The sequence below is a fragment of the Macaca nemestrina genome, chromosome 7, assembly GCF_043159975.1.
Source record: "Macaca nemestrina isolate mMacNem1 chromosome 7, mMacNem.hap1, whole genome shotgun sequence".
Taxonomy (NCBI): Eukaryota; Metazoa; Chordata; class Mammalia; order Primates; family Cercopithecidae; genus Macaca; species Macaca nemestrina.
In genome coordinates, this window is record NC_092131.1 from 22,623,012 (window position 1) to 22,644,679 (window position 21,668).

General features: G+C 38.2%; 1 long non-coding RNA gene across 3 annotated transcripts in view; it reads left to right on the forward strand.

Annotated features, from left to right (window-relative positions):
• Positions 1 to 17,659, forward strand: part of LOC105467606 (uncharacterized) — a 316,568-nt gene extending 298,909 nt beyond the window's left edge. For all 3 annotated transcript variants that reach the window (XR_011625660.1, XR_011625662.1, XR_011625663.1), the window contains 3 exons: positions 1,513 to 1,569; positions 7,283 to 7,384; positions 13,126 to 17,659. This is a non-coding gene — a long non-coding RNA (uncharacterized lncRNA). The remainder of the gene's footprint in view (positions 1 to 1,512; positions 1,570 to 7,282; positions 7,385 to 13,125) is intronic.
• Positions 17,660 to 21,668: the final 4,009 nt, after the last annotated feature.

A 21,668-nucleotide genomic window follows, 5' to 3' on the forward strand; every position in this document is an offset into this window, starting at 1 on the left:
GAAATACATACTTATAAATCTAAATATGTAAATATTTAGAGACCTTTATAAACATTGCTTTGGAGTTTTAACTTACGATGGAGTTAGGGAAAGAGCACTTAAAGTAGAAAAACAAAGGGAAAAGGCACAGAAGGAAATTTAATCGTAGTGTTAATGATACCAAATAAAAATTTTAATTACTTTATTTTATTGATACATACTCGAGGCACACAATTTTGGTGTAAATGTGATAATTTGGGTCGGGCTCAGTGACTCATGCCTGTAATCCCAACACTTAGGGAGGCCGAGGCGAGCGAATCACGAATCTAGAGACAATCCTGGCTAACACGTTGAAACCTTGTCTCGATTAAAAAAAAAAACTTAGCCGGGCGTGGTGGTGGGTGCCTGTAGTCCCAGCTACTCGGGAGGCTGAGGCAGGAGAATGGCGTGAACCCAGGAGGCAGAGCTTGTAGTGAGCCGAGATCGCGCCACTGCACTCCAGCCTGGGCGGCAGAGTGAGATTCCGTCTCAAAAAAAAAAAGTGATAATTTGATATAATTTGATACATTCATATAATCAAATCATAGTAATTGATATATCCATCACTTTAAATATTTTTATTTTCTTACCCTAGGCACTTCCTAATTATTCTCTTGTAGCTATTTTGGAATGCACAATTGATGAATGTTAACTGTAGTTACCTTACTGATCTATCAAACAGCAGGTCTTATTTCTTCTATCTAAGTGCATATTTGTAACCATTAATCAACCTCTCTTTATTTCCTCCCCACTTCCTGGCCTCTGATAACCACCAATTTACTCTCTATCCTCATGAAATTCCCTTTAAAAAAAAAAAAAAAATTTCCTGCATGTGAGTGAGAACATGCAGTATTTGTTTTTCTGTGCTTGACTTATTTCACTTAATATAATAATCTTCAGTTTAATTCATGTTGTTGAAAATGACAAGATTTCATTCTTTCGTTTTGGCTGAATTATATTCCACTGTATCTATCTACCACATTTTCTTTATCGATTCATCCAGTGATGGATACTTATGTGGATTCCATATTTTTGTTATTGTGAATCATGCTGCATTAAACATGGGAGCACAGATATGTTGTTCTACACGTATTGGTATATTTTCTTTTGGTTATATAACCAGTAGTGGAATTACTGAATCATAGATAGTTCTATTTTGAGTGTTTTGAGGAACCTCCATTTTTTTTTTTTTTTTTTTTTTTTTTTTGAAACAGAGTCTCGCTCTGTCGCCAGGTTGGAGTGCGGTGGCACGGTCTTGGCTCACTGCAATCTCTGCCTTCCGAGTTCAAGCGATTCCCCTGCCTCAAGCCTCCCGAGTAGCTGGGACTGCAGGTGTGTACCACCACATGGCTAATTTTTTGTTTTTTAGTAGAGACGTGGTTTCACCATGTTGACCAGGATGGTCTCAATCTCCTAAACTCTTGATCCGCCCACCTTGGCAATTTATATTTCCACCAACAGTGTAGGACAGCTCTTTTTTTTTTTTTTCCACAGCCTCACCAACATCTGTTAGTTCCTGAGTCATTTTTAATAAGAGTCATTCTAACTGAGGTAAGATAATATCCCATTGTGGTTTTGACTTGCATTTCTCTGATTATTAGTCATGTTTAACAGTTTTCATAGTTTTCATATACCTATTAAACATTTGTGTGTCTTCTTCTGAGAAATGTTGATTCAAATCTTTTGCTCATTTTTTAATCAAATTTTTTTCTTTTTTTCTTTTTTTTTTTTTTTTTTTTTTTTTTTTTTGCTATTTAGTGGTTTGATTTCCTTATATTTTCTGGTTATTCATTTTTGTCAGATAGAAAGCTTGAAAATTGTTTTCTTCCATTTTGTAGGTTCTCTTCACTTTGTTGATTGTTCCCTTTGCTGTGCAGGAGCTTTTAACTTGATGTAATACCATTCAAATAATTAATTGTTTTCACAAGTACACAAGTGTATTGTTTTAATAAGCCATAAAGATCTTGGAAATACTTTAATAGCAATATGGCAAATTGTAACCATATGTGATTTGAAATAAAGAATATTAATAATATTTGTAACATTGACCTACCTCTCATTTGCCAGATGTTGGTAAGATTTCAGCCCCAGGTCATTGTATCTCCTTGGCCTTTGAAAATACCCTTGTTTCTTCCAGATTTCAATGATCATATTGAAAAATTATAGAATATTTATGTCAATGTATTATGGTTTTATACAATAAATATAATGACATTATGTAACAAATACTATACAGAACACACATGAAGATGCATGATAAGAAGTTTATGAGCATTCTCCATGGATTGTCAACTTGTACAGGCACCTTGCCCTGACATTCTCATTTTCTTTCATCATCTCTTCCTGTAATCACAAATCTCAGCAAATACCAGGAAGCTTATTTCAGTTACCATCTTTGTGAATCTGCTTTAATGTTCATAAAGAAGGGTGAATAAGTCAAGAAGAGTCATGAATATACATAACTTTTATATTACATATAAGATCTTGGGCTTTTATTTTATCTGAATTTCTCAAATCATGAAAACTTTCTCATTCATTAACACCATTTCATTTATATTATCCTTGCCCTCACTCAACAGTATTGTGACATCGTGTAGGGATAAAGTGAACAGCGCATATTTTTGGCTAGTTGTTTCCATTTCAATTCAAGTTAAATTTACTGAAGTGAGCTTACATTTATTTGGAGAAAAAAACAATTTTCCAAAACCATATCACATTATCCTCCTTCCTACAATTTTGGGCTAGGAGGTTCTTCAGTAATAAATAAATTCTTACATCTCAGTGACTTAACCAGCAAGATACAGATCTATTTATCACTAAAGTTATAGTCCAATGTAGGTCAGATAGCTCTCCTCTGCAGCTCTACTGCTCCATGTAGTGACTCAGGGACCCAGGTTGTTTCCATTAGGAAATTCTACCTTTAAAATCTTTGCTTCAAGCTATGGGGTTGGAGAATACACACACACTCTTAATTGCCACAACCTAGAATTACATTACTTAAAATTCCATTTGTAAAAATTAGTCACATTATCCCATCTAGCTGGACGCAATACAGATAATAAGTTGCAAGTATAGTTGATGATCTCAAACGGTATCTACCCTATTTCTTAGAGTAAAGTTAAATTGACATTCTTTTGCAGGACAAATAAAATGGTTTGTAATCTGATTCCTAAAAGTTTCTTTCTGATTCAACTTTTATGGTCCTGAATTCATCCTGTGCTGCAGACACATAGAATGCCATATGTTCTTAATACTGCCACCCAGGTTGTTTTGTGTTTTCTTATTTTGTGTAATAAGGCATATATTTTAAAATCCACTCAAACGATAAATGTCAGGAAGCACTGTCAGTGTCTATAGCTTACACATGTGCTAACTGAGCAATGCATATTAGGTATCTTTGTAGTTGATTTCCACTGCAGTTGAGCAATTTGAAGGCAACTGTCCTAGTTATTCATGATTGTCTCTCAGGTCAAAATTCATTCATTCATTACCTGCTTTATGATAATGAATGCATTACACATATATCCATTGCAAATAGCACAGTGTTTAACTTTCGTTAGTAAGAAACGAAGAGACATGGCAGGCAGGTTCTCTTCCTGGTTCTGACGTGGTACTATTTTCAATTTTCTGCTGTACCCCTTCTAGAGGTGCTCTGTTCTAGGGCAAGCAGTACCTAAACTAGCTTGCAGCCCAGGCCCCAGTCTACTGATCTCCTTTCTGTGGTCCTCTCAAAACAGACTCTGTGCACACCAAGCTTTGAAACATCCTGCTGATGAACAGACATCCAACACCTGAATGAGCCTGTGTGCACCTATGGGCCTCAGCCTGCCTGTCCTCCTAAAGGTTGTTTTCTTATTTCCTGATGATTGAAACATTTCTGGTTTGGGCAACCCAGAGAACTTCTTCACCACCCAGTGAATTGCAACCTCACCTTCTATAACAGTATCTGAATCTCAGCTTTGGGGATCCTTCCCACATCCCACTCTGCCTTCTAAGTTGTTCCTCCCTTGAGTATGCTCTCTCAGTCATCCGATATTCTTTAGCATTCTCTTTTTCTTTCTTATAGTTACTCCACTGTTGTAGTTAATAATTCTTCATATTCAACTTTCCCTTTTCAAATTACTGTGTGGTTTCTCACTCTCAATTGGATCCGGTCTGATAAAATAATTCCACCCAATTGAATTGTACCTTAAATTTGGATCCCTCTTCATTGAATAAAACTCTTCGGAATGATTCAACAGCATTGACACAAAAAGTTATTTTGCATACAAAGAAGGATCTCTATAGGCTAAGTCATGAAATTAGATGAAGTAATATCTCAAATTAATCAGAATTTTCACAGCTTGGAAATATTGGTATAATCAGTTCATATGTTGCATATGCTGTGATGGGTTATTATTCAGGCCTTGAGTAGTTATCTGTCTAAAGCTGCTACCTGAATTTCAGGAGAAGACGTGCAAATTCTATAGGCTAATAATTTAATTAAATCAACAAATACAACAAAAATACAGTCATGCATCAATTAACAATAGAGATATTTTCTGAGAAATGCATTGTTAGGAAATTTTTTCAATGTGTGAGCATCACAGAATATGCTCATACAAACCTAGATGGCATAGCATACTATACATCTGCCTAGATTGGATAGACTAATGCTCCTAGGGTACAAACCTGTACAGCATGTTACCGTATTGAATACTGTGGGCAACTGGAGACCAATAGTATTTATGTATCTAAACGTATCTAAACAATAAAAAATACAGTACAAATATGGCATAAAATATAAAAAAAGTTTCACCTGTATAGGGCCATTGCCAAGAATAGGACCCTCAGTACTAGAAGTTACTCTAATTGAGTCAGTTAGTGAGTAGCGAGTGAATGTGAAGGCCTAGGACATGACTATACACTACTATAAGGTTTATAAACACCGTACACTTAGGCAACACCAAATTTATTTTTAAAATGTTCTTTAATAATAATTTACCTTTAACTTACTGTGACATCTTTACTTGAGACACTTCTTAATTTTTTTAACTTTTAACTTTTATAGTAACACTTAGCTTAAAACACAAATGCATTGCACAGCTGTACAAAAACATTTTCTTCTTTATATCCTTAATCTATAAGCTTTTGTTTCTATTTGACTTTTTTTTTTTTTTCTGTAAAAAACAAGGACACATACACATTAGCCTAGGCCTAGGATCAAAATATCACTATTTTCCACCTCCATATCTTGTCCCACCGGAAGGTCTTCAGAGGCAGTAACAGGCAGAGAGCTGTCATCTCCTATGATAACAACGCCTTCTTCTGGAATACCTCCTTAAGGACCTGCTTGAGGCTGCTTTACAGTTAACTCTTTTTTAATAAGCAGAAAGAGTACACTTGAAAATGATGATAAAATATATAGCATAGTAAATACATAAACCAGCAACATAGTCATTTGTTATCATCATCAAGCATATGTACTGTACATAATTTTATATGCTACACTTTTATATAACTGGCAGCATAGTAGATTTGTTTCCACCCAAAACACCACAAAATGTGAGCAATGCCTTATGCTGTGTTACGACAATGGACAGCTACAACATCACTAGATGATAGGAGTTTTTCAGCTCCATTGTAATCTTATGGGACCACTTTTCTATATGCAGTCCATCATTGACCAAAACGTCATGACACAGTGCATGACTATGCATATTTTAACAAATAGGAAATAGAAAAACACTAGTATTCTTCTGTGTGCCTCAAAATTATGTACCCAATTTTAAAAGTGTATAAGATATGATCATTAGCAAGAGTGATAAGAAAATGTGTGATCATTAGGATATATATAGCTAGAAATGTCCAAAGTGATTTTTGGTCTATGAATATGTTGAAAGGGTAAACTCAAACGTGAATTGTAATACTAGGTAAGAAAGTAGAAAGCTATTGAAAGGATAAATGTATGCCCTTGTCCAACATTTTAAAAATAAAAAACAAAAAACTGAAAACATACATTTAATGATCTTTACGCCCAGAAAATTGTTACCAAATCTACTGTATCTTTTTATTATTAATGGTAACTTAAAATTGAGGAATTGGGTTTTGAAATGGGTCATGCTCTTTTTTCAAATCTGGATATTAACATAGGCTGTTAGTTCCACCTGGAGAAGCACCTTCTCCACAAGGCTTCCACTTCCAAAAATACCTCCCAAAACAAACAAAAAAAACCTCCATTAATCATTTTCTTAATGATTTAATGATTTCCTTAATGATTTAATCCAGTGACCACCCCTTTGGCAAAAGCTGTGCCTAACCAGCCTCCTCCTACCCCTCCACCCTTGTCACTACTCTTAAACCTCACTCCAACAATCCCACAAGTATGGCTACAAACACACACCAACAAAGTAGACTAGCTTCTTAGCTTGTTACTCCATAGGTAGCATATTCATTTTCATTTTACACTGTATGGACTGGATGTTTGTGCCTCCCTGATTCTTATGTTGAAACCTAATTCTCAAGGTGATGGTATTCAGAGGTGGGGTCTTTGAGAGGTAATTAAGTCTTAAGGCTGGAGCCCTTGTGATGGGATTAGTGCCCTTATAAGAAGGGATACAGGCTGGGCACAGTGGCTCAGCCACTTTGAGCACTTTGAGAGTGCTTTGAGAGGCCAAGGGAGGTGGATCACGAGGTCAGGAGTTCAAGACCAGCCTGGCCAACATGGTGAAACCCTGTCTCTACTAAAACAAATACAAAAGTTAGCTGGACATGGTGGTGGATGCCTGTAATCACAGCTACTCAGGAGGTTGAGCTAGGAGAATTGTTTGAACCCAGGAGGCGGAGGTTGCAGTGAGCCAAGATCGTACCATTGCACTCCAGCCTGGGCGACAAGGCTAGACTCCATCTGAAAAAAAAGAAAAGAAAAGAAAAGAAAAGACACACAAAAATGTTTACTTTCTGTCTCTCTCTGCTCTTCATCATGTGAGGACACAGCAAGAAGGCAGGCATCTGCAAACCAGGAAGAGTGCTCTCCCCAGAACCCGATTGTGCTGGCACCCTGATCTCAGACTTCCCAGTCTCTAGAAGTGGAAGAAATAAATTTCTGTTATTTAAGCTACTCAGTCTATGATATATTTTACAGTAGCCTGAACTCAACAAGACAAGATTTCTCATTTACATTTGTTGCATCTATTATTTTGTTCAATTTATTTTCTGTCCTCTCCATTTATTGTGAACTTTACAAGGACACATATTTTAGCACTGATTTTCTTTGGATTCTCAGCACTTAGGATCGTAACTGGTACATAAGAGCTCAATGACTGTTTGTTGCATTGAATGAATGTGTGATATTTCAGACACTGAGCAAGACGCAGAGGGAATAAAGGTAGGATAATTCTTAATTAAATCATCCCCTTGGGGTTAAAATCTAAATGTGGGAACTGCCTTGTAATTACTTATTTATACATCTGTGGGAACATTGTCTGAAATGCTTTCAAAATTGTGGTTTACCCATTTAGAATTTATTGTGAGCTATGTATTATTCTGTGTGCTTTAGCTATATTGACTCCTTCTTTAATATTTATATGTAAATTGCATGCCGTAGGTATAAACATTATCTCCACTTGATGATAAAAAACTTACCCACAACGGAAATTACACATTTTATATGATGGCAACAGCTTTTAAGGGGCAGAGATGGGACTTAAGCCAAGGCTGCCTGACTCCAGGCTCAACATGCCGAATGATACCACTCCACATTTAATGTGATGAAGGTAGGGTCTAGGAAGCATACAATGGTGACATTCTATAGGTGATGTTCAAACTCAGATACCATATAACATTTTTGCGACAAACAAAGAAGTAATACATCTATTATTGTTTAATGTTTTTAACTTTTCAAACAAGCAAGGTCTTATATAGGAGAACAGAGGCTCAGGAGAATAACATTTTTTTTTTTTTTTACAAGCGAGATAATTTATTTGAGGAACTATTTAAGTGTGCTCCAAATATTTGTGGAACATTTTGCTTGGCATTAAAGATGCACAAAGTAACAAATATTACTCTTGTCCTCTAAGGGCCCAACATCAAACGGGACATTCAGATTTATTCCTTTAACAAGTCATTTTTTGAGTGCTGTTATGTGTTTGGCACTGAAGTTAAAATAGTGCACCAGGGATGTAAGGCCTAAGGATCTTGAAGAGGCAGGTAAGCAGTGAAATATCCTTAGAGAAAGTTGGCAGGGATGTGAGTTTGCTTCAGACACAGCAGTGAGGAAAGATCTCTCTGGAGTCATGAATGAAAGCTGAGATAAGTAATAAAATAAATGTTAACAACTTTATCAAATAAAGCAACATGCGATATATATGGGATACTGAAGTCACAAAGTTTATGGACAAATGACCCTTGATGCATTTCATAAAAATATTTCTTTATTTTGCTTAGGGCTGCTGACCAGTTCTAACCCTGAATGTTTATTTGGAGTTGTAAATCTTGGATGCATTTGATGATTAGCAAACTTTTTTTTTTTTTTTTTTTGAGATGGAGTCTCGCTCTGTTGCCCAGGCTGGAGTACAGTGGCGCAATCTCAGCTCACTGTAAGCTCCACCTCCTAGGTTCACTCCATTCTCCTGCCTCAGTCTCCCGAGTAGCTGGGACTGCAGGCACTCACCACCGCGTCTGGCTAATTTTTTTTTTTTTTTTTTTTTTTTTTGTATTTTTAGTAGAGATGGAGTTTCACTGTGTTAGCCAGGATGGTCTCGATCTACTGACCTCGTGATTCACTCGCCTCAGCCTCCCAAAGTGCTGGGATTACAGACATGAGCCACCATGCCCGGCCCAAGAATTAGCAAACTTTTAAAACATAATGGCATTCATTTAGGAGAAAGCATTTAATCCTTTGTTAGAGATAAAACACCATTAGGGACACATATTTTTATGCTATGTTTGGATTATCAATAGGTAGTTATTATTGTATAATTCTCTTCTCTGTGTTTGCCAGGCCTAAGATTTTTGGGTTAAGATACACAATGTCAATGCCATGCATATCACGGTGAAGCAGGTTATTTCCTGAGACTTTGGCAAGACTCGTGACAGTGGTGCCTTGTTTATTCAGCTCTCCACTCTCAACTCCTTGCGGGAGGGAGCTCACAAACTAACAAGTATGGAAACTGGAGTAAACGAGTGCTGAAACTGGCTGGCCACTTTGGTGCCAGTGGGATCAAACTCCACTAAGTTGGACTCACTGCATTCTACCCTTCCTCGGAGGGAGCACATGGGTGAGCAGGTCCAGGAACCAGCCAGATATATTAGTACTAGCAGGAGCCAACTCCATGCAGGCCTTGTGGCAGCATCCAGGTGTGGGTTCCTGCAACTCCTGAAGCCCCAGAGGGCGTGTTACAGTGCTCTTTTAGCTCTGCCATCCACAGATGCATCCACAAACAAAGAAGTAATACATCTATTATCGTTTAATGTTTTTAACTTTAAAAAAGGTCCTTTGCCTTTTTCACTGAGGTGGCTGTCTTCTGCCAGTGAGGGCAAAAGGCCAGTGCAACAGCTTTTTGTATCTGCATTCATGGCCCCTGAGCTCTTGTCCAGCATCCCAGAAAAATGAGGTTGCACAAACAAATTGAAGGATGGTAACTGTGGGAGATTTTATTGCCTATGAAAGTGGCTCTTAGCAGGAAGGGGAGCTAAAAAGGGGACAGGGTGTGTAGCCTGAAGTCAGGCTGTCTCTGGTCAGATTCTTCTTTGAAAGTATTCCATCAAGCTGTCCCTCTGAAGTCAAGGCACTTCTCTCCAACGTCCAGCCATAGTCCCATCTACAGGCTGAGTCTGGGGTTTTTATAGGCACAGGATGGGATGAGGCAGGGCCATAGGTGGTTTAGGAAAAGGCAACATTTGAGTGGGAAAACAGAGTGATAATTTCACACTTTTGGCCATGTTTTTAGGCTTTTCAGCTTCAGGGTAGAGTTTCACCAGGGATCTGCATTTTTCTGTCTAGAATTTCTCTGCCCCCCAGTCCTTATCCATGGGATTATTGTAATCAGAAACATTTTTAGTTCATTATGCACTGGAGCACAATTAGATTAGTTAAATTATACAGAGTCTTTCAAAAAGAAAGTGTTTTAGAAATTTTGAAAACTATGCAAATGCCACTTTTCCAAAATTAAATAATAATACCTTCTGCAGAAAACTAATTATAAATAATTAGGGATAGCTAGTTTATTGGGAAAGAGATTAATCAGTAGACTTACTAGGGATATGTGTTTTAGGTGAATAATCAATGCTTTTGTTTAAAAGCTAAAATGAGGCTAAAATGGGGGCCACTTATAATATTTTAAGAAGGAAGACTAGGGCTGGGCACTTTGGCTCACGCTTGTAATCCTAGCACTTTGGGAGGCTGAGGCAGACAGATCACCTGAGGTCAGGAGTTCGAGACTAACCTGGCCAACATGGCAAAACCTCATCTCTACTAAAATTACAAAAATTACCTAGGCGTGGTGGCAAACCCCTGCAACTCCAGCTACTGGGGAGGCTGAGGCAGGAGCATCGCTTGAAACTGGAAGGAGGAGGTTGCAGTGAGCCAAAAATGCATCATTACACTCAAGCCTGGGTGGCAGCAAGACTCTGTCTCAAAAAAAAAAGAAGGAAGACTAGATAATATTCAGGAGTCACCCTTAGGGAAAAATAAAACAGAAGACAAATTACTCCCTTTCTAATTTAACAAGTTGATACCTGGAAGAACCCTGGACTATGAGACACCAGGGAATGTGTGAATTTGCTTAAATGTGTTAAATCTTTACAGGAGGGAATGACTTTAGACCTATATGATTTTAATATAATCAGAAGTACAAGGTCACCCGAGTTCAGGAAATTTAGATCTGGGGCTCTAGTTTTTTGAAACCTCTAATAGTATAATTTTGTTGAGATGCAGCCTTCTTTAAACAACTAATAATTTACACAGTTTTGGGGCCACATGCAGACCAAGGAAGAGTGGTTATTCAACTTCCAATGATAAAAAGAGTTGCATATTTATCTTCCCCACACAGAAAGCCAAAAAGAAGAGATAGGGAGGAAGCGACACTGTGCCTTATGAATGTTTGGTTAGGAAAAACCTTCCAGAGAATTGACTTTGAGTCAACATTCCCTACTCCTGTTGTTTTGAGAAAGTAAGATTTTTTTTTCTCTCTCAATGCACTTTTCTTAAGTTTGAGAAAAGTTCACTCTATATTTTGTGCTTATATAATTTTCTCTAGGCCCCCAAATTAGCCCATGATTCCTTCAGTATTCATTTTCATTTGATGTTCATGAGAACCTACCAAGGGCATGGTGTATAACTTAATCCCCTTAATATTCCTTACATTTTTTTTTTTTTGAGATGGAGTCTGGCTCTGTCACCCAGGTTGGAGTGCAGTGGCCGGATCTCAGCTCACTGCAAGCTCCGTCTCCCGGGTTTACACCATTCTCCTGCCTCAGCCTCCTGAGTAGCTGGGACTACCGGCACCCCCCAGCTCACCCGGCTAGTTTTTTTTTTTTTTTTTTTTTTTGTATTTTTTAGTAGAGACAGGGTTTCACCCTGTTAACCAGGATGGTCTCGCCAGGATGGTCTCGATCTCCTGACCTCGTGATCCGCCCTTCTCGGCCTCCCAAAGTGCTGGGATTACAGGCTTGAGCCACCGCGCCCAGCACATGTTTTTAAAAAGACAAGAATGAATCATTTTTCAGGGATGCTTAACCAACTGAGAGAACAGACTGGATGGAGTTCATTCCTCTTAAAAATATTGAGAATTGTAAATAGAAAATCTGAACCAGTTCAAAGAGTTAACAAAGCATATGGTACTTCCACTCTCTACATAAAAGTGCACTACAAAGAGAGTCACGACACAGGTGTTCAGGATTGGGCTCAATATCATGAGGTATGACTTCGCCTCACTGAGCTCCCTACACTCCATTTATAAAATAAAATCATTCCGAAGGGTTTCTCAGCCTAGACACTCCTGACAATTGGCGGATAATTCTTTGTTGTAAGGGGCTGTCTTGTGCATTACATTGTAGGATGTTTAGTAGATTCCTGGCCTCTCACATTAGATGCTGGTACCACTCCCACTCAATTGTGACACCCAAAAATGCCTCCAGCCTTGGCCAAATGTTTTCTGGAGATATGGGGGGAAAAGTCATTCCTGCTTGAGACCTACTAGGCTAATAATCTCTAAATCACCTTATGGCTCACAGTTTTTGTAAATCTAAATAACTGGACCCCAGCGTGAAGGCAACTAACAACATTTATTCAGGGCCTAATCTCTTCTTGAAAAATATGACAAGAAAGTCATGAATACGTTTCAGTGCAGAATATTACTGGGGTCAAAAACAACTGAAAAAAATTGACTTTCTACAAGAGTCTGGAAAGGGAAAAACATAATGCCTTCCCAATGGAGGTGCTTTCAATCTTTGCAGGAGAATTGGAAAAGCAAGTATAAAACCACAAACACCTTTGTAACTACTGAACTTTTCTGATACTCACCCGTCCTCGCAAATGCCTGAGCAGGAAGAACACCTTTCCTCTTAGTCCTGCAAATGATGAGTTCATTGAGACCCCAACCACCAGCTTCTCAGATGCATTCAGCACTCAATCACATTTGCATACTTTTGACATCCTCTTAGATAATTTCCCTGCTGTGCCTGAGAAGCAAATCAAACTATTCTAGTCTTTCTTGTATTTACATGCAGAGCTACCTTTGCATTTTCTCTAGTTGTGAACATTGTTTTCTTCTCCCTGGTGCTCTGATTACTTGATATATTCATGACATTGGTACTTGGATCTCTTCCCCACTCTGGTATAAGGTGGAGAGGAGAGAAAGCACTGAATACAGCCTTCATAGATGATTTCTGGTTTCAACTTAGCTCATAAGCAGCTACTTAATTCATCTCAGTTTCTTCCTTTAAAAAAAAATGATGTGTTTGGTTGAAAGATCTCAGTTTGAGATCATTGTATGTCTGGGATTTTCTTGCATAACCCCTCATATTTGTATTCTAATTGTGAATGTATATATGACAAAGTGTGTATTCTAATTTTGAGACAGTAAAGCATGGTCAATATATCACTAATTTATCCATCTTCTTTTCCAGGTCTAAAGAAATGTGACCCTTGGGAGGCCAGAAAGATTTGAATATTATTCGTGTTTTATTTTAAAACAAAGATAAACCATGACCTTCTTTGGAGGGAGAGCTGGGATTTTTTGTTTTGTTTGTTTAATCATTTTGTTGTATGCATTGGCGGCTATGACATTCATGAAAACATTTTAGGATCTAAGAAGAATTGGGATAGTGTTGCTCTTGTGCCATTAAAGCTAATGGGATTGTGGTTATTGCTAGCCAATACTTGTCTGCAAATCATACTAGATTCAAATGTGGAGGGTTGAGGTCTGGAATCTTTCCATGTAGAGTCCATGTTTAGGAAACTCCCTTCTTTTGGACAAAGACTTATTTTGTTGTTTTTAATGGTAAAATCTATATATAGTTAATCTATCTGTCTCCCACTCCAGGTAAGGGGATTAATCTGTTTAGTAGTAAATGGATGTCTTTCTGGGAGCCAAGAAGTTTAGCCAATGGGTTCATTTTCCAGTTTTAATGATGAAATGCAGATACAGTGATTGAAGCCACCTTGTGACATTTTGGGAGCCAACATCATTTTTCTTTTAGAAAGAAAGAAATACCTGTGCTACTGCTACTCTGCCCACTCCTGCCCCCCACCACTGGTGAATGTTTTATTCATTTATCATGCTAGTAAACGTATCTGTACAGCCTTTAGATAAAAGTGAAACATCAATCTGTGTAGCTAATCTTTGCTTTCTTCTTAGTGGTAAAAATATATTTTTTTCTCCGTTTTATCAGCAACAGAGCAACTCTGCTTCTCAATAACTTCCCAGCACTTCTTTCTTTCCACCCTCCTCCTTAATAAATAGACTCAGTGTTGAACACAAGGCTTTTACACCTCTATTAATCTTGGCAGACAGTGGGGATGCTGAAACATGCTGGCTAAAAGGAAAGAAGATGCCTTTTCATGTGGCCTTGCAATGCAAACATCTTGGCAGTGTTCAATTCCTCTTGTCACATTGAACTTATAGACATTCTTACTAGAATTCCAATAGCTTTGTTTCCACAGGGACATTGATGCTTTATTGCAGGATCTTGTAAATGGTAAAAACACATTTTAAGAAGTTTTGCAAGTGAAGACAGAGGTTTGTTTTTTTCTAATTGGAGGTGAGAGGACCTCTGCTTTACAAATAAATTAAAATTACTTGCTAATTGATTCCATAGAGGGCTGTTGTTTATAAAATTTGATCAAATATAATCACTGATACGGTTTGACTGTGTCCTCACCTAAATCTCATCTTGAATTCCGACATGTTCTCAGAGGGACCCAGTGGGAGGTGATTGAATCATGGAGGTGGGTCTTTCCCACCCTGTTCTCATGATAGTGGATGAGTCTCACGAGATCAGATGGTTTTTAAAAGGGGAGTTTCCCTGTATAAGCTCTCCTTCCTTGTCTGCCACCATGTGAGATGTGCCTTTCACCTTCCTCCATGATTGTGAGGCCTCCCCAGCCATGTGGAACTGTAAGTCCATTAAGCCTCTTTCTTTTGTAAATTGTCCAGTCTCAGGTATACCTTTATCAGCAGCATGAGATGTCCTTAAACCAGAAATGTCCAACATGTGACACAACAGTAAGGTTAAGAGAAGACATAAATTCGCTGGGAAAACAACGAGATTTTTTAAAACAAAATTATGAGAATTTTTATTAATTCACATAGTTATATAATTTTGATCCAAACTAAAAAATTTTTTTGAAAATAGGAGGGAGCACTGTTAATTAATATGTTGAGAAAAGAGGTATAATCCAAAATAGCCCCAGAATAACTCATTTGGTCAACAGGCCAGAGGGGAGGTCCCTGTTTCAAAGTGGTTGGCTGAAAAGCAATTTTAAGGCGTGAGATACTTCTTCAAGTTGAGGAAAACATACATAAGTTTTACCAGAATCCTTTTGTGTTCTAGTCATTTTCTTTCTCTGAATAATATCAAACATACAATAAGACAAATCTTAAAAGCATAACGCCCCTTTAATTGTACAGAATATTCTTTAACTGAGAGAATTACAAAGGATGTGACAAACTTCATAAACCAAAAGACTTATTTCTTATGACAAAACACTGCCAAATCTCTCCAAAATCAGTTGTTTTTGTAGGAGAATAGCTTGCACTTTTAATCATGTATTTTTCTACATACTGTGCTTTGGCAGGTGAAAATGTAACCTGTGTTAATGGCTACATTAAGGAAAAAGGTAAGGAAAGTAACCAGAGAGAGGGGCAAATTGAGGATATTCCGAGTCTAATATGAAACCTGAGTATGAGCAAATACACTGACCCCAAATGCTATATGCACTAGTAGCCTAGGAAAAACAATAATTTCACCTGGGACAATTATCCCCTTAAAGTCTGCTTGTATATATGGACGTCCTATTAAATAATAAAACATTTTATTCTCTTAAATTTTCACTTTACAAGAGACAGACCATTCATTCACCATTCATTTACCCAGTCATTATTTCCATAACTATTTTGTGAACACCTACAGTGTACTTGAAACTTACTGAATATAGGTACACAATCCCTTACTTGTAATTTTTAAATCTAAACACTCTAAACATAAAAACTGTTAGAGCCTATGTGGGGACAAAACCTGACCTGTCCTGTACTAGTTTTGTGGTGAACTTGACGAAAGTTGGACATAAGGGTATCTTTAATCTTTGCCCTCCTTGGTATAGTTATATATATAGTTACATACATACACACACACATATATATACACACACACATATATACACACACACACATATATAATGTGTATGTATATAACTATATATATGTGCATATGTATGCAGAATATATATAATCACATATATAATAATGCAGAATTAATATGTTTTGCTATCGCCCTGCCCAGACCTTTCTGGGATCTTATGTAACATGCAGTATATGCAATCTGAGAATTTCTGAATTCCAAAATACCTCTGACTTCAGGAGTTTTAGATAAGGGTATGGATCTATAGCTTTCAAAATATTAGGAGAATAAACACCTAGAACTCACATTTCACTCATTAACAAGAGAAAATATCTGAAAAGCATGCCTCATTCAAAAGTTCTCACCCAGACATGTATCCCTGTGAGGTGTTGTCTGCATGTGTGTGGCCGACAATTTTTTGAGTCAAAAGAATCCAATTCTCTTTCTTTGAAGAGCAGTGGACCCCCACTAAGAAGACACAGCAACATCCTGTCAAACAGTGGTGAGCAGTCTCTGGCCATGTGGTCTAAAATAAAAATAATTGAAACATGGTGTTACCGAAGTTTCCGGCTTCCCTTCATAGTCAAAGAAAGGAAAAGGACAGAGTGAACCGGGTGGGGTTTCAGATTTCAGGCTTCCTGTATCTCAGACATGAACCAGATAAAGAATCTAAAATTCAGACGAGCAAAACAGAAGGACTCGAGTGTTATCAAGTGGAGAAGAATGTGGTAGTTGATGGTTCATAAATATATCATGAAGTGGTGCTTCATTCATACTTTGTTCTCTCTCTAGGATTCGTCAACTTCTCACAGCTGCTGGAGGGTCTCAAGTTGCTGAATTAATACACAAAAAGTCACAATTTGAATCAAAAATGAACTGCTCTATTGAATACATCCATCGTGGCTGAAATATCTTTAGAGTTCACAAGTTTCAAAAACACCACTGTCTCAAACCATTATACTACACATGAATCATCTTGTGTAATCTTGTCCAGTTTTTGCTTGGATATTTTCTAACTCAATTGGCAGAACAAGGAGAGAGAGTGCATTTGAAGAATTGCATACATAGAACCACATGAAAGCCCCGAATGTCATACGCAACGGTGCTATTCTAAATAAAAGACCAAAGCTGATTCTCTGGGACAAACTTTTGGGTTCCAAAGGTAGTAGCTATGTCTGGATTTATAGAACCACATCAGGGTAAGATGAGTGAGTCTGGAATTCCTTTTACTACAAACACGTCAGTGAAACCACAGAAGCAGTTTAAGTGACTTTGGAAAACAAACAAACATCTTTCTTGTAAATGGACTAGTATAATTTGTTTTTACTTTAAGTTCTGAGATACATTTGCAGAACATGCAGGTTTGTTACATAGGTATACATGTGCCATGGTGGTTTGCTGCACCCATCAACCCATCATCAAGGTTTTAAGCCCCACATGGGTTAGGTATTTGTCCTAATGCTCTCCCTCTGCTTATCCACCACCAACCCTCCAACAGGCCCTGGTGTGTGATGTTCCCCTCCCTGAGTCCATGTTTCTCACTGTTCAACTCCCACTTACGAGTGAGAAAATTTTTTTAGATTTAGATTTAGATTGAAGTAGCTTCAAATTAGAGAGCCTTCTAGTACACGAAATAAAATGACAAGTAAGTCATTCCAACATATGGATTACAATAAAGATAAGCAAAGCTGAAAGAAAACAAGAAAGTGCTTTTTCATGTTTTCCTATTTAATCATTTTCTTAAGTAATATGAAAAAAAAAGAATTAACTGCCATAAATAAATCAGTTGAGATAGAAGAAAAGCAAAAAAGTGACAAAGATTGACAAGACAACCCTTCATTGCAAGTAATTCGCTAGGATAGCTTGGATATTTGGTCTACCTGTGGAAAGCAATTGAAATAATATGAACCAAACATAGTTGAGTTTGTACTTGGTGTTCATGTGGATTTCAGTGTTAATGAAAGACTTCACACCTATAATATCATGTAACATTCCTAAAAGATGGTGCTCATGGTGTCACAATAGAGATTTCACATGTAGTATTATAGATATAGAATTTAGTCTATAGCAGCCATGTGTGTGTTAGGGCTTTCTGAATACTGTTGATTAGATAGAAGTGGACATAAACCTTAAATTATGCCTCCCTTGTTCCATCTTCTGGGAAACTGAGATTGATACCTAAAGGCAGCCCATCTCTTGAGCTGAGGAGATGGAAACTCTCAGCTGTGAGAAAGAAAATAAGTCTGAACCAGGGCAGAAGAAATGGAATGAGACAGAGAAAAGGCCAGGACACAGGAGTTGTTATCTAGATTCCTGTTCCATCTCCAAGTTTGGCTACTTACCCAACTTCGTGTTTCGTAAAACATTCCTGTATCTTTATATTTCTTTTATAGAAAAGTAACTGTCAAACAAGAGGCTATCATGGACCATTTCTGGGCCCAGATGAAAAGCCCTTCCCATTGTTGATACTCCCAGCAGCCTCAGTCCATCCACCTTGCTCACGGCCTATGCCCAGGGATTCTTTCCAAGGCAGTTATGAGAAACATTTGGTGCTTTTACTTTAGGGCTCAATCTCCCAGTTTTTGGAAAGTTCCACTGAGTTCACCTTCAGTGGTGTCAAACAGCATTGCACTGCTTCTAGAGGTCATCTTGGAAATAGGTACAAAATACTTTAACCCAACAAAATGTTCTCACATCACAGCAGAACTGTTCTTTTTGCCTTATTCCAGGAATCCTTGGGGCTTGAGATTGGGATTGTTGCAGCTCTGTTTCTGTGTTTCTCAGGAGTTTTAACAAGTCCTCCAGGAACAAGCAGTGAGAAAATGGTTGAAGTGGCAGACAGAGGGGAAGGGAAGTCAATCAGTTTCACTGGTTACTTTCATACCCTATTAGCTTCTTCTCCCAACTGACTGCCTCAGGTATCCTCAACTCTCTTTCCCTGTCCTGCACAAAAATTCCATTTTAGCCTCCTCTGGAGCACTCATCCCATGGTCATTTGAATGCCATTATTTTTAAGAAAATGCTAATATTTACCGACAGTTTACTGTGTGTTAAGTACTGGCTAAAAGCTTTTATTATTAATATATTTCATTTTTTTTGAGGCAGGAGTTAGGGAATATTTTGTTGATGAAGAAACTAAGACTTAGATTAATTAACGAAGGCATGCATTTATAAAGTGAAGGAGGCCTGTCTGACAGAAGAACCCTAATAAATCCTTGTTCACTGACTGATTTAAATAAAATGAAACCATTGCCTTGTTGCCAAGTATTAGGCTGTTTTTGCACTACTATAAATAAATACCTGAGACTGGGTAATTTTTAAGGCTATACAGGAAGCATAATGGCATCTGCTTGTGGGGAGGCTTCGGGAAGCTTCCAATCATGGAAGAAGGCAAATGGGGAGCAGGGCATATCACATAGTGAGAATAAGAGCAAGAGTGAGAGTGGTGAGGAGGTGCCACACACTTTTTAAAATGATCAGGTCTTGTATGAACTCAAAGCAAGAGCTCATGTATCACTAAGAGGATGGCCCAAGACATTCCTGAGGAATCTGCCCCCATGATTCAAACACCTCCCATCAGCCCCCACTTCCAACACTGGAGATTCCAATTCCACATGAGATTTAGGTGGGGACAAATATGCAAATTATATTGCCAAGATTAACTTAAATTTTACTAATGTAAACTTTACCTTTACAATTAATTTGCTGATACATTCCATCTACATCTCTCTCTCTCTCTCTTTTTGGAGACAGGGTCTTGCTCTGTTGGTCAGGCTGGAGTGCAGTATCACAAACATGGATCATTCCAGTCTCTACCTCTGAGGCTCAAGTGATCCTCTCACTTCAGCCACCCAAGTAGTTGGAACTACAGGTGTGTGAAAACATGCCTGGTTAATTTCTGTTTTTTTGTTTTGTTTTGTTTTGTTTTGTTTTGTTTTGTTTTGTTTGTAGAGACAGGGTTTCACCATGTTGCCCAGGCTTGTCTCAAACTCCTGGCTCAAGTGATCTGCCCAACTCGGCCTCCCAAAGTGCTGGGATTACAGGTGTGAGCCACCACACGGAGCCTCATTCCATCTCTTATACTTAAACAGTTGCCTCTTATTTCCTGCCTCAGCCCTTTTGGGGTTCCTACAGCTGATTCTACTAATGGCTTCTATTGGCCAGTGCAGGCTTGTCTCATTTCTTCATCCATATCTTGTAGAATTTCCTTTCTGGGGTCTGTGGCCTTGTCATTGTCATTTTCTCAGATACTGGATACTTATGCTGGGTTCTTGTGTTTCTTTTATGTACTTATTTACATATGCTCTCCCTGGTCTAGGCTCTGGTGCCTTTTAGGCTAATTGAAAAACAATGTATCCACAAAATAAAAATGCACTTTTCCAGTCCAGTTGACCCAAACAGAATTATACCACCAAATTAGTTTTACTAGTTTTCTGGTTTTTTCAGTGAGATCCAGGGTCCTGTCTTGAGCCTTAGCTCTTGGCGGTTCACTTACCCCATGTTATAGTTATAACTGCATTATAAGTATCCCCAACTCTCAGTGGCTTAAAACAATAACCATTTTATTATATTTCATGAGTTTCTGGGTTAGGAGATTAGGTAGGGCTTGGTTGGGCAATTCTTCTCCACATGGTCTTGGCTTGGTATTTAGCTGGAAGCTGAGCTAGCCTGGAGGGTCTAAGGTTGCATGATTCAGTTGCCAGGCACGTTGCCAGAGATGACTGCTTGGCCGAATGGCTGGGCTGGGCCCTTCCTTCTCCATGTCATCTATGACCTTCCCATATGGTATTCTTAGAAGAGTAGATAGATTTCCTACAGGCAGCTTGGGCGCTAAGAATAAAAGTCTTCTCAGAGTTGAGAAGTAAAAGCTACCAGTGTCTTAAGGCTGAGACCTGGAACTGAGACATCATCAAAAGCCTGCCCAGATTCAAGAGGAAAAAATATAGTCTCCTCTCCGTGAAGGGAGATATCTCAAATAATTTGTGGCCATCTTTAATACACCATATCCCAGCAAAGTTCTATTCCTTGACAGTAGGCTTTTTATGTAGCGTCACATTTTCAGCAACTATTGCTACTGCCTACCTGTCTTCTGCATATTTCCTGGTTGCCTAGATTACTATGTCACGAGGGACTGATTAGGCCCTTTGCTGCTGTGTCTTATATGGACAGCCACTGTAGCTCAGTCCCATCCCTTAGCTTGTTCCTTTGCTTCCCAATCAGAAAGTTATGTTTTACACCCAAGCCAGCTTCAGTTGTGACATCACACATAAAATGTGGGTAAAATGCTTCTGTCAATTGCATTGGCTCCTAGAATTCAGAAATAGCAGTGGCTTAAACAAGAGATACATTTGTTCCTCTCTCACATAAAAGGAATTTGAAAGAACACAGTCAAGATCAGGTATGGTGACTCCATGTTCAGGCAACTTCTTGTCTTTTCTAGCATCCTTCAAGCATGGCTTCAATCCTTACTGTTACTTTGTGGCTGTTGACCCTCCAACTCTCACAACAGAGTTCCAGGCAGAGAGGCAGGAAGAAGATAACAAGAGGGGCCAAAAATGCACAGACCATCTATCCATTCACTGGAGGAGTCTTCCAGCCTAGTTTCACCCAACAGCTTCTGCTTACTACTTCTTGTCCAGCTGTTACTACAAGAGAGGCTGGCAAAAGTAGGCTATCATTTGGGCATAAAAGAACTAGTGAAAAATCATGATTCTTTTACTAAGGACAAAAAGTGGAATTAATTTTAAGTTTTTTTTACAAAGATCTAAATTGGGATAAGTCTTACCTAGGGTCTAAGAAAGGAATTACTATCCCAATAACCTCAGGTTTTA